The 14277-nt window shown below is 47.5% G+C and overlaps 1 protein-coding gene and 1 pseudogene across 5 annotated transcripts in view; one reads left to right on the top strand and one right to left on the bottom strand.

Annotated features, from left to right (window-relative positions):
* The window catches only part of LOC147440016 (uncharacterized), a 97324-nt gene that overhangs the window by 82003 nt on the left and 1044 nt on the right, over nucleotides 1-14277 (top strand). The window lies entirely within an intron of this gene.
* On the bottom strand, nucleotides 2530-13298 carry LOC147440017 (uncharacterized; annotated as a pseudogene).

The following is a 14277-nucleotide window of genomic DNA, read 5'->3' as shown; positions in this document are numbered from 1 at the left end:
TACCAGCCTCTCAGATCATTTACCCATCTCATTGTTTATCTCCTTCACTAGATCCTCTGCACAGAGACGAGGCTGTCGCATCCCTGACAGTGTTCTCCACCACTTAAGTATTGCAGCAGCAGATTCGTGACTTATGGTCCGCGGATGCTTCTTATTGTGGACCCCTTGGAGAGTTTCTTGCTCATTGCATTACTCAGTCTAGTATTTACTGCCGTGACCAGACTGCTATTATTCATCGTCAGTTGAGAGTACGCGAGTCTGATCTTAACATCCCTCTTGGTTCCACTCAGCGCTTGCTTGAGGAGTGGCCTCGGGATGCTTATCTCGCTGCTAGACAGACAGAGCTCACAGAAGAGATTCGTCGCGTACAGGAGGCTAGGTCTGAGTTCACTCATCATGCTTCAGTATCTCATTGGATAGGTAAAGCTGATCGAATGAATAAAGACTTCTTCGCTGCGCATAAAGAGCGCCCTCCTGGCACCACCCTTCGGACTTTGTGCGATGCTCAGGGGACACTACATATGCATCCTGATGTTATTCTTGATATGTCTGCAGATTATTTTGAGACATTGTTCACTGCTGATTTATGCACTACTGAGGTTTTACTTGCCCGTGAGCAGATCTCGCAGCACACTCGACACCGTTGTACAGACACTATGACAGAGATCTTGTTGGCACCCTTCACACTTGCAGAACTCCATGCTGCTATAGAGAGTCTTGATCCATCCTCCTATCCAGGAGAGGATGGCCTCACTAGAGCTTTCTTTTTGATATATTGGGATGTATTGCATATACCACTACTTCGCGGTTGTCAGGAAATCTTTGCATCAGGATATATGCATCCGGATCTTTGTTCAGGTCTCATATCTCTTATTCCGAAGGGGGGTGACACCACTCAGCTCTGACAATGGAGACCTATTACCCTACTCCCTTCGGTCTATAAGATATTAGCATTACTGATCAGCCATCGCTTGCGGCCATTCTTACCAGATATTATTCATACTTCTCAGATAGGCTTTGTCATGGATCGATGCATCCTGGATAATATCTTCACTTTTTATGAGGCAGTAGAGTGGGCCAGATCATCTTCTAAACCTCTCGCTTTTATCATCCTTGACTTCGAGAAAGCATACGATTGTGTTGAGTGGGATTTTCTCGAAGGATCTTTAGCCAGGATGGGTTTCCCTTCGAGATGGATCTCAGGCATTTCCGCTCTCTTCAGAACTGCCAGCAGTGCTATTACTATTGGTGGCCGTGTCAGTCGCAGTTTTGAGCTTTCTCGATCTGTCCGTCAGGGATGTCCTTTAGCAACATATCTGTATCTGTTTGTGGGAGAGACTATGTCCGACTTTCTTCGTGCTCAGAGTCATGCATTTCGTGGCTTGACCATGCCAGTACCTACAGCTCCTGACCTTATCGATCAGGAGTTTGCTGATGACACTATGCTCATGTTGCGCTGTTTGCTAGTTTCTCTTGACGCCATGCGGGAGGCCCTACATGTTTTTTGCATTGCCTGTGGTGCACGCATTAACTGGCATAAATCCTATGGGTTACTGGTTGGCAGTGATGACATACCTACTTGGGGGGTAGCTGATGGTTTCACATGGTTGCAGTCGAGTCAGACATGCAGATATCTGGGCTTTCAGGTTGGATTTGATGTTTCCTCACAGCAGCAGTTTGCACCCGTACTACAGTCTATTCGCAGGAAGCTATGCCATTGGTCTTCACGTCATCTGTCGTTGGCTGGCCGTGCATTGGTCGCCAACAAGGTCATTCTGGCTACAGTATGGTATACGGCCTCTTGTTGGATGTTACATTCCGGTGTGATAGCTCAGCTCCGCCGACTAGTGCGGAACTTTTTATGTAGTGGTACAGATGGGACTACTGATACTCGTACTCTAGTTCGCTGGTCCACGATTATTCGTCCTAGGTCAGAGGGAGGCCTTGGCATTATTGATCCAGAGTTACAGAGCCGCGCCCTTCTTACCAAGCTTATTGTTCGGGGTCTTTTTCCCGGTCAAGAACCTTGGAAGATGCTTCTTCAGGCGGCTCTTTGCACAGTGACTCCACGACTCGGCACTAGAGACGGTCATACTTGGCATACAGGGTATCGTTTTCTCTTTACGGATGCCCCCCTGTCCACCACCACCCTCTCACCCTTCATCCGATCGCTCCTTCAGATTTGGGTTTCCATGCGACGGGCTATCATACGCTCACCTCCCTCATGTCGTGAGCAGATTGAGTGCGAGCCTCTCATTTGGAATGCTGCAATTCTTGATTCTTCGGTTAATCCACCCCGTCAGCTTGGAGAGAGGACTCACATTGATTGGGCTGCTTGGGACAAAATATAAATACTGTGGGATCCTAAACTAAGCAGCACAATGTGAAGGCAATATGGGAGGGGAGTAGAGATCCATCTTTATAGGGATCCATCTTCATCTGCACTGTGGACGACGAAAGAGTATGGCTCGAATCCTTTGCTGTAGCCTCCTTCGAAACTGTGTAGCTCCTCTTCTCCATCGGGGTCGTCTAGATCTCCCTAGCTCCAATGCTCGGTCTATGAGAATGCCAGTAGTGCAGGTAGACCTCTCCACTGTTGGTTGCTCCTCTGTCTGTTCTTCTGGGTGTGCAATATCTATTGTAAAGAAATCTGTGATTTGTCTCTGGGGTTGTCGCTCTTCAGCTCTCCTCAGTAAAGTTTCTTTTATGCCTGTGTAACTCAAGTAGATATAGCCCAAGACATCTTTGATCCTCATAACTCATGACCCTAGATAGAGGCCCAAAACCTTCTCTGAATAGACAATGAGAACGGCCTCGTATCTCATAGTACACTGTGCAATGACATATGTAATGTGCTTCTGTCTCTTGCTCTAGATAGCATAAGCGGCATATTCTGCTATCTGTTGGTGTCCCTCTGAATCTGCCAGTCTCAATCTCGAGCTGATGTGAGGACGTGCGTATCTGGCCAATGGCACAACGCAAACCATGAGAAAGATGCGTGTCCATATAGCTAGGTCGAATCACAAACCCATCCCCCGTGAGGTGGAGAAGATGCTCTCTATAGAAAGCCATCTTTGTGCCCAACTCCTGTAACGGCTCTATCCATGTCCTCCTCGTGTTCAACTGGATCAGATCTTGACGAATAAGTCTATTAATCTCTACCCGTGTCAGAGACCTCAAGGGTGCCTGTAGAGAGTATTGAAAAGGAGGCAACCTGTCCATGGTGAAACTATGTGTCTGAAACCATGATGCCATCTGTGCAAACCAGCATGATGTATCCCCATTAAGAGCTAATTGTCTGGAGGACTCTAGAGCCGCCCTGGCATATCTGTCTCTGGTAGTATCCCACAGACTGTGTACGAAGGAGACTGATCTGGTAAGCGCCTCAATCTCCATAGGGGGGGTAGGTAATTCCGCTCGAATGATATCATGCGGTACGGAAGCCTTGGCTCTAATCAGCCGAGAGATCATAGGTACCAGGGGCTTCTCCATATGCCTCCAGCCATCTTGGCCTATAGAAGGTCCCCAAACCTGCACCCCATATAACATAGTAGAAGCAACCAAAGTATCAAAGAGCCATAAGTTTGTCCTAGGTTCCTGGAACTGAACCTGCGAACACATCCTCTCCATTCCTCCCAGAGCCACACCAGCTCTAGTTAGTCTAGTCTCTGCTGCTCTTCTCAAAGAAAATCTCGGTCCAGTAAAGACTACCCCCAGGTAAGTGTATGCATCTGTATACAATGGGATCCACGTCCCTGCCAGCTTGACACCCCTGTCACCCTCTCTGTCAATGTACTCAGACACCTCATCAACATACATACCAAATAGAGTAGGAGACAATGGGCAGCCCTGTTTCACTCCAATAGTAGAGTGAACTAAATCAGATACCCCTTCCGGAGTGCGTACATGTCCTACCACTGATCTGTACAAAGCCATAATCCCCCAAATCACCTCTATGGGCACCCCCATCTCCTGCAATCTACACATCAATCGGGTTCTTGGTACCATGTCAAATGCTTTGCGAAAATTCACAAAGCTACAATAGATCCGTCTCCCATGTGCTCTGCCCTCCTCAATGATGGCCCTGAGTGTCAGAATATGATCAAGAGTGGAGAAACCCCTCTTGAAGCCGGCTTGACCCCTTGCTCGTACACCCTCGCCCTCTGCCCAATTACTCAAGTGTTGCTCCAGAATAGATGCATACAACCTTGCCAATGTGTGTCCCACCATAATAGTGCGGTAGTTCCCAGGCTCTGTGGGGTCCCCAGCCTTGAAGATGGGCACAATATTAGACAGCCTCCAAGTCTCAGGTAACCCCTCACACATGGCACGATTGAAAAACACTGCGAGAACCTCCATCAGCATATCCCTGGCATGTATAAAGTGCTCCGCTACTAGACCGTCATGATCATATGCCTTCCTGGTGCTCATCCTGTCGATGGCTCTTTGTACCATCTCAGGTGTAAAGAAAGTGCTCGCAGCTGGGCAAGGCTTGGTAGGGTCTGGAAGGGGTTCCTGTCCAGGAACCGTATATAATGATGTCGCATATTGGCCCCACACATCAGGTGAAGTAATCACTGGGCGAGGGGAGTGCTCATGGAAGAGTCGCCATGCCTCTCCCGAGTCCCTACTCAAGAACATCTGATATAAGTCTCGTTCCATCTGAGCTAGGTAAGCTCGCTTCTTCCGTCGCACAAGGCGTCGGAAAGCAATCGGAGACTGTCTGTAAGTGATGACTCCTAAAAGAAGATCCCTCTGAAGCTGAGTTCTCATCTCTCTGCATTCCTCATCATACCAACTATTATGGGGCATGCTCCCAGAATGTCATCTCTTGCCCGGCTGAGTGTGTGGGTATGCCACTGATGCAGCCCCATGCAGTGTCTCAGTCAGTAAAGTGGTGCACTCCTCCACTGAGAGGCCTGTACCATTTGTACTAGCTGTGCCTTCCAATAGACGGTCCCAGATCTCCTCTGTATAAACGAAATCAGTCTTTGGAGTGAATGTATAGCGGGTGTGTGACTTGCCTCTTGATGTCTGGGTTGTACTATATTGAAATTTAACGGACAGTGTCAAGAGAGCATGATCTATTGCTATGCCCACTGGCCTGGCTCCCACTGTGAAATCCTGAATGTAGGGGATAAAGCTCGGTTGTGTCATAACATAATCCATTGTACTGGCCCCATGTCTGTGTGGAAAGCATGTGAAACCGGGTGCTCCAGGAAATCGTTGTAAGCCATTAAGTATAGCTAATCCATCTGTAGTCGTCATTTCCATGAGGTATCTCCCATACTCCATCTGCTCTCTATCATCTGAGCATCTGTCAAGTCCCAACTCACCCACATCCAGCTCTCTAAGCACCTCATCTGAAGTGTCGTAGAAGACTGTCTGCGAGTTGCCCGTTCGGGCATTGAAGTCCCCTAGGAGAATGATATCACCATCCCTAGAAAATTCCCAAATGTCATCATCTAGGATAGAGAAAGGCGCTTGCCCTCTGGATGCGACATACATTGATGTACTGGGAGGAAGTAACATATGGCAATATATAAGAATCGAGCTGTGTCAGGTCTCAGTCTCACCCACATATATCTAGCATGATCATCTCTTCGTACAATATGTAGTAATGGTTGTAGTTCCTCTCTGAATAGCACTGCTACTCCTCCTGAACCTCTACTCCCATGCTCAGATCTCGCATTTGTCCTGTGAGCTGTTTCCCATCTGTATCCCACCACATGTGGCATTACCTGTCCAGGGGCCTGATGAGTCTCTGAGAAGAACACAATATCCTTGTCTTTGAAACTCTCCTCAAATGCACCCACGTCCAACCTCATAGACCCATTACAATTCCAGGTAGCCATCTTCAGTGTGGTCCCATAGGTCTCGCACCGTCATGTAGTACGCCACTCTAAAATCACCACCCGTCCATCTCTGTAGAAGGCTATCTTTCCCTTCTCCCTTGCCGCTGTAATCTCTGGCATTACCTCTCTCATATGTGCGAGTTGTGAGAGAGTCAGGTCATCACCGAGGAAAATACCTGTCTTTTTGAGAGTAGGCCTCTTCCTCAAGAATTCCTTCTTCTCTTCCAACGAGGGGAAGCATAGTATGAGAGCTCTCCCCTTTGAAGACTCTCCCGTGCCATCACTTTTCTTACCTACCCTCCATGCCTTTGTGTGCAAAGGCTTCTCCATCCCCATCATGGATGTAAGGCTTGTGACCTCTTTCTCCACATTGTTTATGTCCTTGAGACCAGTCACTCTCACATGCAGTGCTCGCATCCGCCTTCTTTGTTCCTCTTCGAGAGTCATGTTGATAAGCATCGGTATACAAGGAGTTTCTTGACCTTTCCCTTTCTTAGCGACCTCAATCCATTTTTCAGCCTCGTCCGCCTTTTTCTGTGTCCTTGTTATCATCTCCGCCCATGAAGATGTCTTTGCCACACTCAATTTCTCTTCCTCTGTGATCATCCTTACCTGTTCCTTAATTTCCTTGATTTCATCTATTACCGAGGGTTGAAATTCGCCCTCCTCTAGTCCATTGCTTACTCTATCAGCAAGATCTTGTTTAAGGGCTGAGACTTCTTTTTTGAGTACCCGTATCTCGGCGTTTGGGTTCTCCTGTTTGAGGGCTGAGACTTCTTCTTTGAGTGTCTGTATTTTTGCGTTAAGGCTCTCTTTCTCCTTCTTCCACTGTGCGCCTTCATTGAAGACCATCTGAAGGAGGTTGGCCTTCTCCTTCCACCATCCTTCCATCTCTGATTTCCACTCCTTCATTTCCCTCTCCATCTGCGCCATTCGCTTATTCGTGAGCATGAAGGTTGCCTTTGCTCGTGGCTTGCAAACAGGTGAGACATTGGCGGCTTCCGTGTCCTGTGCAGAGTCTTCTTCAAGTGTGACAGTTTGTGCAACACCCATTGAGCATTCATGGCCTTGACGTTGATCCATTACGGTGAGGCCCAAAGAATCACAGAGAGAGAGAGAGAGAGAGAGAGAGAGAGAGAGAGAGAGAGAGAGAGAGAGAGAGAGAGAGAGAGAGAGAGAGAGAGAGAGGGGGGGGGGTTCTCGTGATAGATAGTGGAGGGGTGGGGGGTGCGATAGACAAAAAAAGGAGGGGGGGGGGGGGGGGGGGGGGGATAGACCGAGGAGGCGGGACGCGATAGACAGAAGGGGGGGGGGGAGGAGAGATAGGTTGAAAAATTTAAACTAAATTAAATTAAATTAAATTAAAAAAGGGAGGGGGGGGCGATAGACTGAGTAGGGGGGGCGCGATAGACAAAGAGGGGACGGGGGGGGGGGGGTAGCGCGACAGGCAGAGGAGGGGGGAGGGGGAGCGATAGACGGGGAGAGGGGGGGGCATCGCGATAGAGAGAGGGAGCGGGGCGGTCTTCAAACGGCGGGGGCAAAGAGGTAGCGGGGGTAGCAGGGGAGCGCGAGGGGCCAGAGAGAGAGAGAGAGAGAGAGAGAGAGAGAGAGAGAGAGAGAGAGAGAGAGAGGGCGCAGGGGCACCCGTGCAGAGCAGGGGGCAGGGCGGCGGGAGCAGGGCAGTGAGCGGGGGCAGAGAGAGAGAGAGAGAGAGAGAGAGAGAGAGAGAGAGAGAGAGAGAGAGAGAGAGCTTTTTAACGTCTATGTGGGGCAGAAGTCAACCTATGAGACAGATCAAGTATACATGTGTGTGTCCTCCATCTATCGGAAAAGACAAAATAGTTCAAACTGGTACATAATAAAAGGAAAGGGCTTGGTGGAGCTCTACAACTAGGGATGTGTGCCCATCTATATGCTTAGGGTAGTACAACCATGTAGCTCCATCCTGTGCTAATGGGGATGTAAAATGTTATACATGGGAGGATGGGGAGCAAGGGCTTGGGGGGGGGTGTTTGTATTTTATAAGAGGGAGCTGAAGATTTTACCCATTTTTGATTGCTGCCCAGTCGTTTCGGAAGCCCCATCCCGGTTTGGCCAGGCTGTCCGGAATGACCAGCCATTGCGAGCCTGTAGCGCGGATAATGTGTCGTGCTCTCTACAGTGGGTGGTCCTCAGTGCAATGTGCGAGACAATCTCACTCAAACAGACTGAAAACAGGAAATAATAGACACACCCTAGCTCACAGAGACACAACAGCAGCAGTAGAGTAGACCACAACAAGTGACTCGACTATCTCAAAGCACCAATACAGACTCTGGCGTGCAGCACACTCAGCTCCAGCCCAGGACTCACAGGTACAATGGGGTGTCGAGGCTCAGATGTGCCGGGATGGTGAAGACGTGCTCTGTGTATAGACTCATTGCTCTAGAGGACGATGCTGGACCAAAGGTGAAGACGATGATGATAATGACCCAACGGCTCATAAATGTCAGCCACCTAAGCCAATCTCCAAAGTGAGTGGTGGTGGTGACTTGGCCACGACGTCCACTAGACCACCGTCCGTATCCTGCCACGTGTCCCAGCCCAGCCCAGCCCAGAGAGTCCGTCCAGAGTCTGACTAGTGTGAACCAGGCCAGACCAACCGTACTAACTGAGTGTCCTATGAAAGTGACATTGTAGCCTGCTACAGGTTGCCCGCCACAAGACCGCTCACCGTCTCGGTGAGAGGAAATATTGAAAAACTAGGAGATCCTGAAAAAATGTGAAATAAAACCAATAGGTACTGCATGTACATCTTTCTTCAAGCAGGTGCTTGGCCCACCCATCCAAGAAATGATTGCAGCTGGCAAGAGAATTCAACTTTGGAGGCTTCGCAACCAAAAATGCGTAAGTGATCATATGAAGCAGGCTTGCCAGACCAAACCTCTTCAGGGATGTCACCTTTCAAAGACATGTGAGGGGATCGATTGCATATATGGACTCCAGTTTTCAAAGCCTCTTCACAAAATCCATGAGAGAGGTTAGCTGAGGATAGCATGCATCTCACCCTCTCACAAAGTGTCCTATTGAATCTTTCAGCCACACCATTAGAAGAGGGGCTGTATGGCACAGTAAGCTCCCTCTTAATGCCCAAATTTTCACAAAATTTGTTAAATTCAGCACTTGTGAACTCCCCCCCATTGTCCGTACGCAAGCATTTCAGCTTTCTACCTGTTTGGTGGCCACAAATGCATGAAATTTCTTAAACGCAGCAAAGGCTTCATCCTTAGATTTAAGCAAATAAACCCAAATTTACCTAGAATGATCATCAACAAAGGAGACAAAATAGCATGCATCTCCCATAGACTTAGTAGGCATGCTATATACATCAGAATGTACAAGATCAAGCACACAAGATTACGAGAGACACCGGAGTAATAAGAACGCTTTTCTTGCTTGCCATATTGACATTCATTACAAAAGTCAAGCTTTGTGCCTTTAGCATCAAGCTTGTTCAAAGTACAAAGCTTAGAAAGGCCCTTTTGGCTCATATAGCCAAGCCTCTTGTGCCAGAACTCCATGTGAGAGTTAATTTCAGCCAATGCAATAAACTTGCCCAACAGGGCCTTTCCATGCATGCAGTAAAGTGTCCCTTTCTTTGTGCCCTTTACAATCAGCCTTGAGCCTTTAGTCATTTTCCATGATTCTTTCTCAAACAAGATGCTGTAACCATGCATATCCATCTGACCAACAGAAAGCAGACTCTTCTTGATTCCCGGCACATATCTAACTTCATGCAAGACAAGCTCATTTGCGCCATCTATGGAGAGATGCACAGTGCCAATACCCTCAATGGAACATGCATGATTGTTTCCAAGGTATACATGGCCATGCTTGCCTGCATCAAAAGTAGAGAAACACTCTTTGATAGGAGTCACATGAAATGAAGCACCGGAATCATCTATCCAAGTCTCGGATAATGCATCATTGACAGTCAACAAAACATCAATAAGATCACTCTTGGTGATCTGCATGTCCTGTGTATGAACATTAAGAGAGGCATCAAGGTCATGAGCATCATCATCTGACAAAGTGGCACACAAGATGTCCTCTACATCTGACAGCTCCTCAATCACAACACTAGAAGCCACGTTGGCCTTCTCTTTGTCCTTTGAGCTATCCTGTGCATCTATCTTGACTTCCTTCTCTTTCTTTTTGTTTCCACCATTCTTTTTCCGTTCTAACTCGCCTTTGTAGGACCTGCAATTGGGTTTCTTGTGACCTTTCTTGCCACACTGATAGCAAGTCACATCACCCTTGCCGTTGCTGGCATTTCCCCTTTCCTTACTCTACTCTTACTCCTTTGTGCATAGACATTCTTCTTCTATGTCCTGCCTCTAACCATGTTGGCAGAGCTGCCTCCCTCACCACCTGCTTTCCTCTTGATTTCCTCATTCAAGATAGAACCCGTGACTCCATCAAAGGTCAAATTGGGGTTATCCGACAATGAAACCACCAACGTTTCCCATGAATCAGGTAAGGTCATAAGCAAGAAGATAGCTTTCAGCTTATCATCAAAAGGAGGCAAACCTGAATCCTGTAACTGCGACAAAGTACCTGTAAACAACGACAAGTGCTCTGCAGCGCTCTTGGACTCATCTAGCTGCATGCCAACAAGTTTTCGCATCAAATGCACTTGGTTGACATGCGTTGTATTCTCATACATCGCCTTTAACTTCTCCCACACATCAAAAGCATTTGTGAGACCTTTCAAATCAATGACTGTTTCATCGGTCATGGCCATTTTAATGTATGTAACTGTCTTCTTGTTCAGGCTAACCCATGCTTCATCCAATATATTCTATGGCTTTACCTGTTCAAGTGCCCCTTTACAATCCTTAAGAAATAGGATTCCCTGGATCCTGTCTTTCCAAAGGTCAAAACCTGTTCCATCGAACCTCCTAATCTCGAAGAGATTCTTCACATCTGAAGAAGATGAGGCCATAGTTGCACGAGTAAGAGAGCTAGTACCCTGAATTTTGGGGCAAAATGGGCCAAAACCGGAGTATAACCTCACAGAAGTGTGCACTAGAGCAATTTGGGGCAAGATGGGCCGATTTAGGCACAAAAAACAATTTCTGAAATTTATGCGCAAGAAATTTCAACGAGTGAATTTGTGCTCAAAAACAACAATTTTAGTTGTTTTTAGCCTCACAGAACATACTTAAGGCTAATGCACAGCCTTTAGAAGCATGTATAAGCAAAAGCCCCAATTTGTAGCATCAAATTGCAGTAAATTGAGCCACGAATGATCATACATAGCCAAAACTTGTCCAATGTGCATAGATTGCATCAATTTGCACTTTCCTCAATGTAGATGCATCAAAATACACTTGCAAAAACCTGCGTAAATCTAAAATTTGTTGAAAACACGTGTTTTGGGACGGCAATTTCTTTGTTTTCGGGTAGCAGGGACCTAGTAAAGATGTTCCCACACCTTAATACATGATTTGCAAAACCTGTATTTTGTTGTCATAACTTGTAATTTATTGATTTTGACCTAATTTCAGCCTGTTCTAGGTCAATTTGACTTGCCAAGAGCCCTCTAGTGTCAGGGGATGAGTACTTTGGCGATAAAATTGTAAAATTTTGCGTGAAAGTTGACCTCCTTGGCTGAAAATCAGCGTATGCAGGTTTGGAAGCAAACCCTAATTTGGCTCTGATACCAGTTGATGAGCGCGTAGCAGTGTGTGCAAGTGATAGAGCACGAGGAGATGTGCAGGAGTTGTGCTTGGAGAGGTGGCTATGGCCTGCAGAGAAGGGGGCACTAGGGAACGAAGTTGCAGAGAGAGAGAGAGCGCTACTCGATTTGTAGAGGGGAATAAGCGAGTGAGCAAATGGGCTCACATACCCTGTATTAAAAGTATAGGACCATTTTTAAGTTAGTGGCCAAGTTCAATGTGAACTTGGCCAAAGGTTAGTTACCTTTCAAAATGTACATAAAAGGGGGCGTTGGGCTTTTAACCCAACACAAACTTAAACTCACATTCCATTCAAAGACAGTTTTCAATGTCATAAAAAGACAGTCGTACATGATACTACTCAATGTCAAGAAACTAAACAAAATGTGACTGAGTCATAAGTGAAGAGTCAAGAGCCATAACATGTCCAAACTCCAAACCTATAAATCACCGCAATATAAAAAGATAGGGTTCATAAACATAAAGATAAGAAATCCATTGAGCCAAGCCTAACATAGTTATCTAATGGAACTATTGATGCTCAAGAATTTGAGTCCTGGAACATTAGACATTTGCCCTCAACTTTTTTTGGGGTTTTTTTTTTTTTTTTTCACTCAAGAAACTCCGTTTCTTTTGGTCCGAAACTCCCAAGGAACTCCGTTCCGTTTCTTGGGGCAAGAAACGGCATTACGTTTGGGGGGGGGGGGGGGGGGGGGGGGGAGCTCTGCCCTCATGATGTCCGGTAGCACTGTATGCTTGCTTTGAAACAGGCGAAAAATCATATAGATCTGAGGTCCGTCAATCTGTACCCACTGGCTATCTGTCAATCAGGGTACCCACACGGCTGCTGTATACATCAGAGCTGGAGTGACTAATGTGTCGAATAGCCACCCCTTTGTGCGGGGCTCTTGAAAGTGTGTCTGATGACATCTCCGCCCTAGCATGGCCAATGCTGAATATCCTTTGGTGAGTCTATCAATGGCGGCCTGTGCCATGGAGAACGGTCCCTGTCTGCTGGTGGATGTGACTCCCAAGTAGATGTAGGAGGTGACCACCTCTAGTGGTCCTCCTGTTGCTTTAAATGTGGCTGCCCGTTGGACTGCTGGAGGCGTGGAAGATCATGATCTTGGTTTTTGCAAGATTCACTGTGAGTCCTCTGTCTGTACAAGCTTATCTAAAGCTCTTACATGGCTCTGTAGGCCCTCTGGTGACTCTGAAATCAGTACAATGTCGTCAGCATATAGCATAACGTGGATTGTGGTACGTGCTAGGTTTGCTCCTGTCCCTCCCGCTCGTAGGATGTAGTCGGAGATCTCGTCGATGTAGAGTCTGAAGAAAGTTTGGGGAGAGGGGGCATCCTTGCTTAACACCAGTGGTTCTGGCAATAGACTCTGACATACCGCCTGGACAACGAACTCTCCCAGTCACTCTCTCATAGAGAGCATAGATGGCCCATATCATCTCCGAAGGTATCCCAAACTCTGAAGTCGTGGAAAGAGCCTCTCCCGTGGGACGGTGTCAAACAGTTTGCAAAAATCCACAAAGCAACAATATAGCCTCTTCTTCCGCACCTTTGCCCCATCAATGATGCAGCACAGAACGAAGATGTGGTCGATAGTGGAGAAGGTCCGCCTGAACCCTACCTGCCAGGAGCCCGTAGATCCTCGGCCTCTGCGTAAGAAGTGTGCTCCGCCTCAAGAACTACCCCATATAGTTTGGCCATTGTATGGCCAATCATGATAGTCCAGTATTGTAATTCCTTGGGTTCAAGGTGTCTCCAGACTTGTGGATCGGCACAATGGTGTGCCTGGTCCACTCCTCTGGGAACCCTCTCCTATAGCCCGGTTGAATGCATGTGCGATCAATAGGGCTGTCGTGGCGATTGCATAAATGAGGTGCTCACTCTGTAGATCTGTATGATCTGATGATTGGTGGTGCTCTAGTCAGTGGATGGCTGCAGCTCATCTCTCCTAGCAAAGGACCGCCTCCATAAGATGCCTGTCACCGCCTGCAAACCCCACTATGGCTGCCAAGCAAAACTGTTGGGGCTGCTGGGAAAAATGCTAGGGCTGCCTACCTTCGGTCTCCAACTTCTGCCTACTGGGGCACCCCCCACCAGTGCTAAATGCAGTAACTGAAGGTGCTCCCCAAGGTGCCCGTATACAGGCTCAGCCCAAACCTGCCGACCCACTCATCAGCCCCTACGACCAGGGAATAAAATCCCTAAAATAAGGAGACTGGGAGAAACAAGAGCAGAAGCACCCGCGGAACCCTGGGAAGGCAGAAGCCTGCTGCGGAAACAAACCAAAAGTCTGCAGGGAGCTATGAGGCCATGGAACAGAGCAAAAACCCAAGGCTGGACATGGCTAAACACATCCCGACAATAGAAAACCTCCTCACATTTACTGGGCACAGCCACCAAACAGCCCTCACTCCTAACACCTGTTCCTAGAAGAAATTGGGACTGAGTGGATGAATCCAGAGAGATGCCATGACTCTAACAAGAAGCCCCTCCATAGATGTTTGGAAAGAATGTTTCAAACCATCCTGCTTGATTGTGGCTATGGCAGTTGTAGTGAGAGTGCCCAAGGAGACTCAAATGTTGTCTTCTACCCTGGATGCCAGTTTTCAGTTGCGATGCATTCAGCTCTCTCGAAGGAGGTACTAAACATAGCTGTTTCTACTTTTCGTTGGCTCCAAAT

The sequence above is a fragment of the Adiantum capillus-veneris genome, chromosome 16, assembly GCF_014529385.1.
Source record: "Adiantum capillus-veneris isolate H3 chromosome 16, ASM1452938v2, whole genome shotgun sequence".
NCBI classification, from domain to species: Eukaryota; Viridiplantae; Streptophyta; class Polypodiopsida; order Polypodiales; family Pteridaceae; genus Adiantum; species Adiantum capillus-veneris.
Note: the sequence above shows the minus strand (reverse complement) of the source record. Positions and strands in the feature narration are given on the sequence as shown.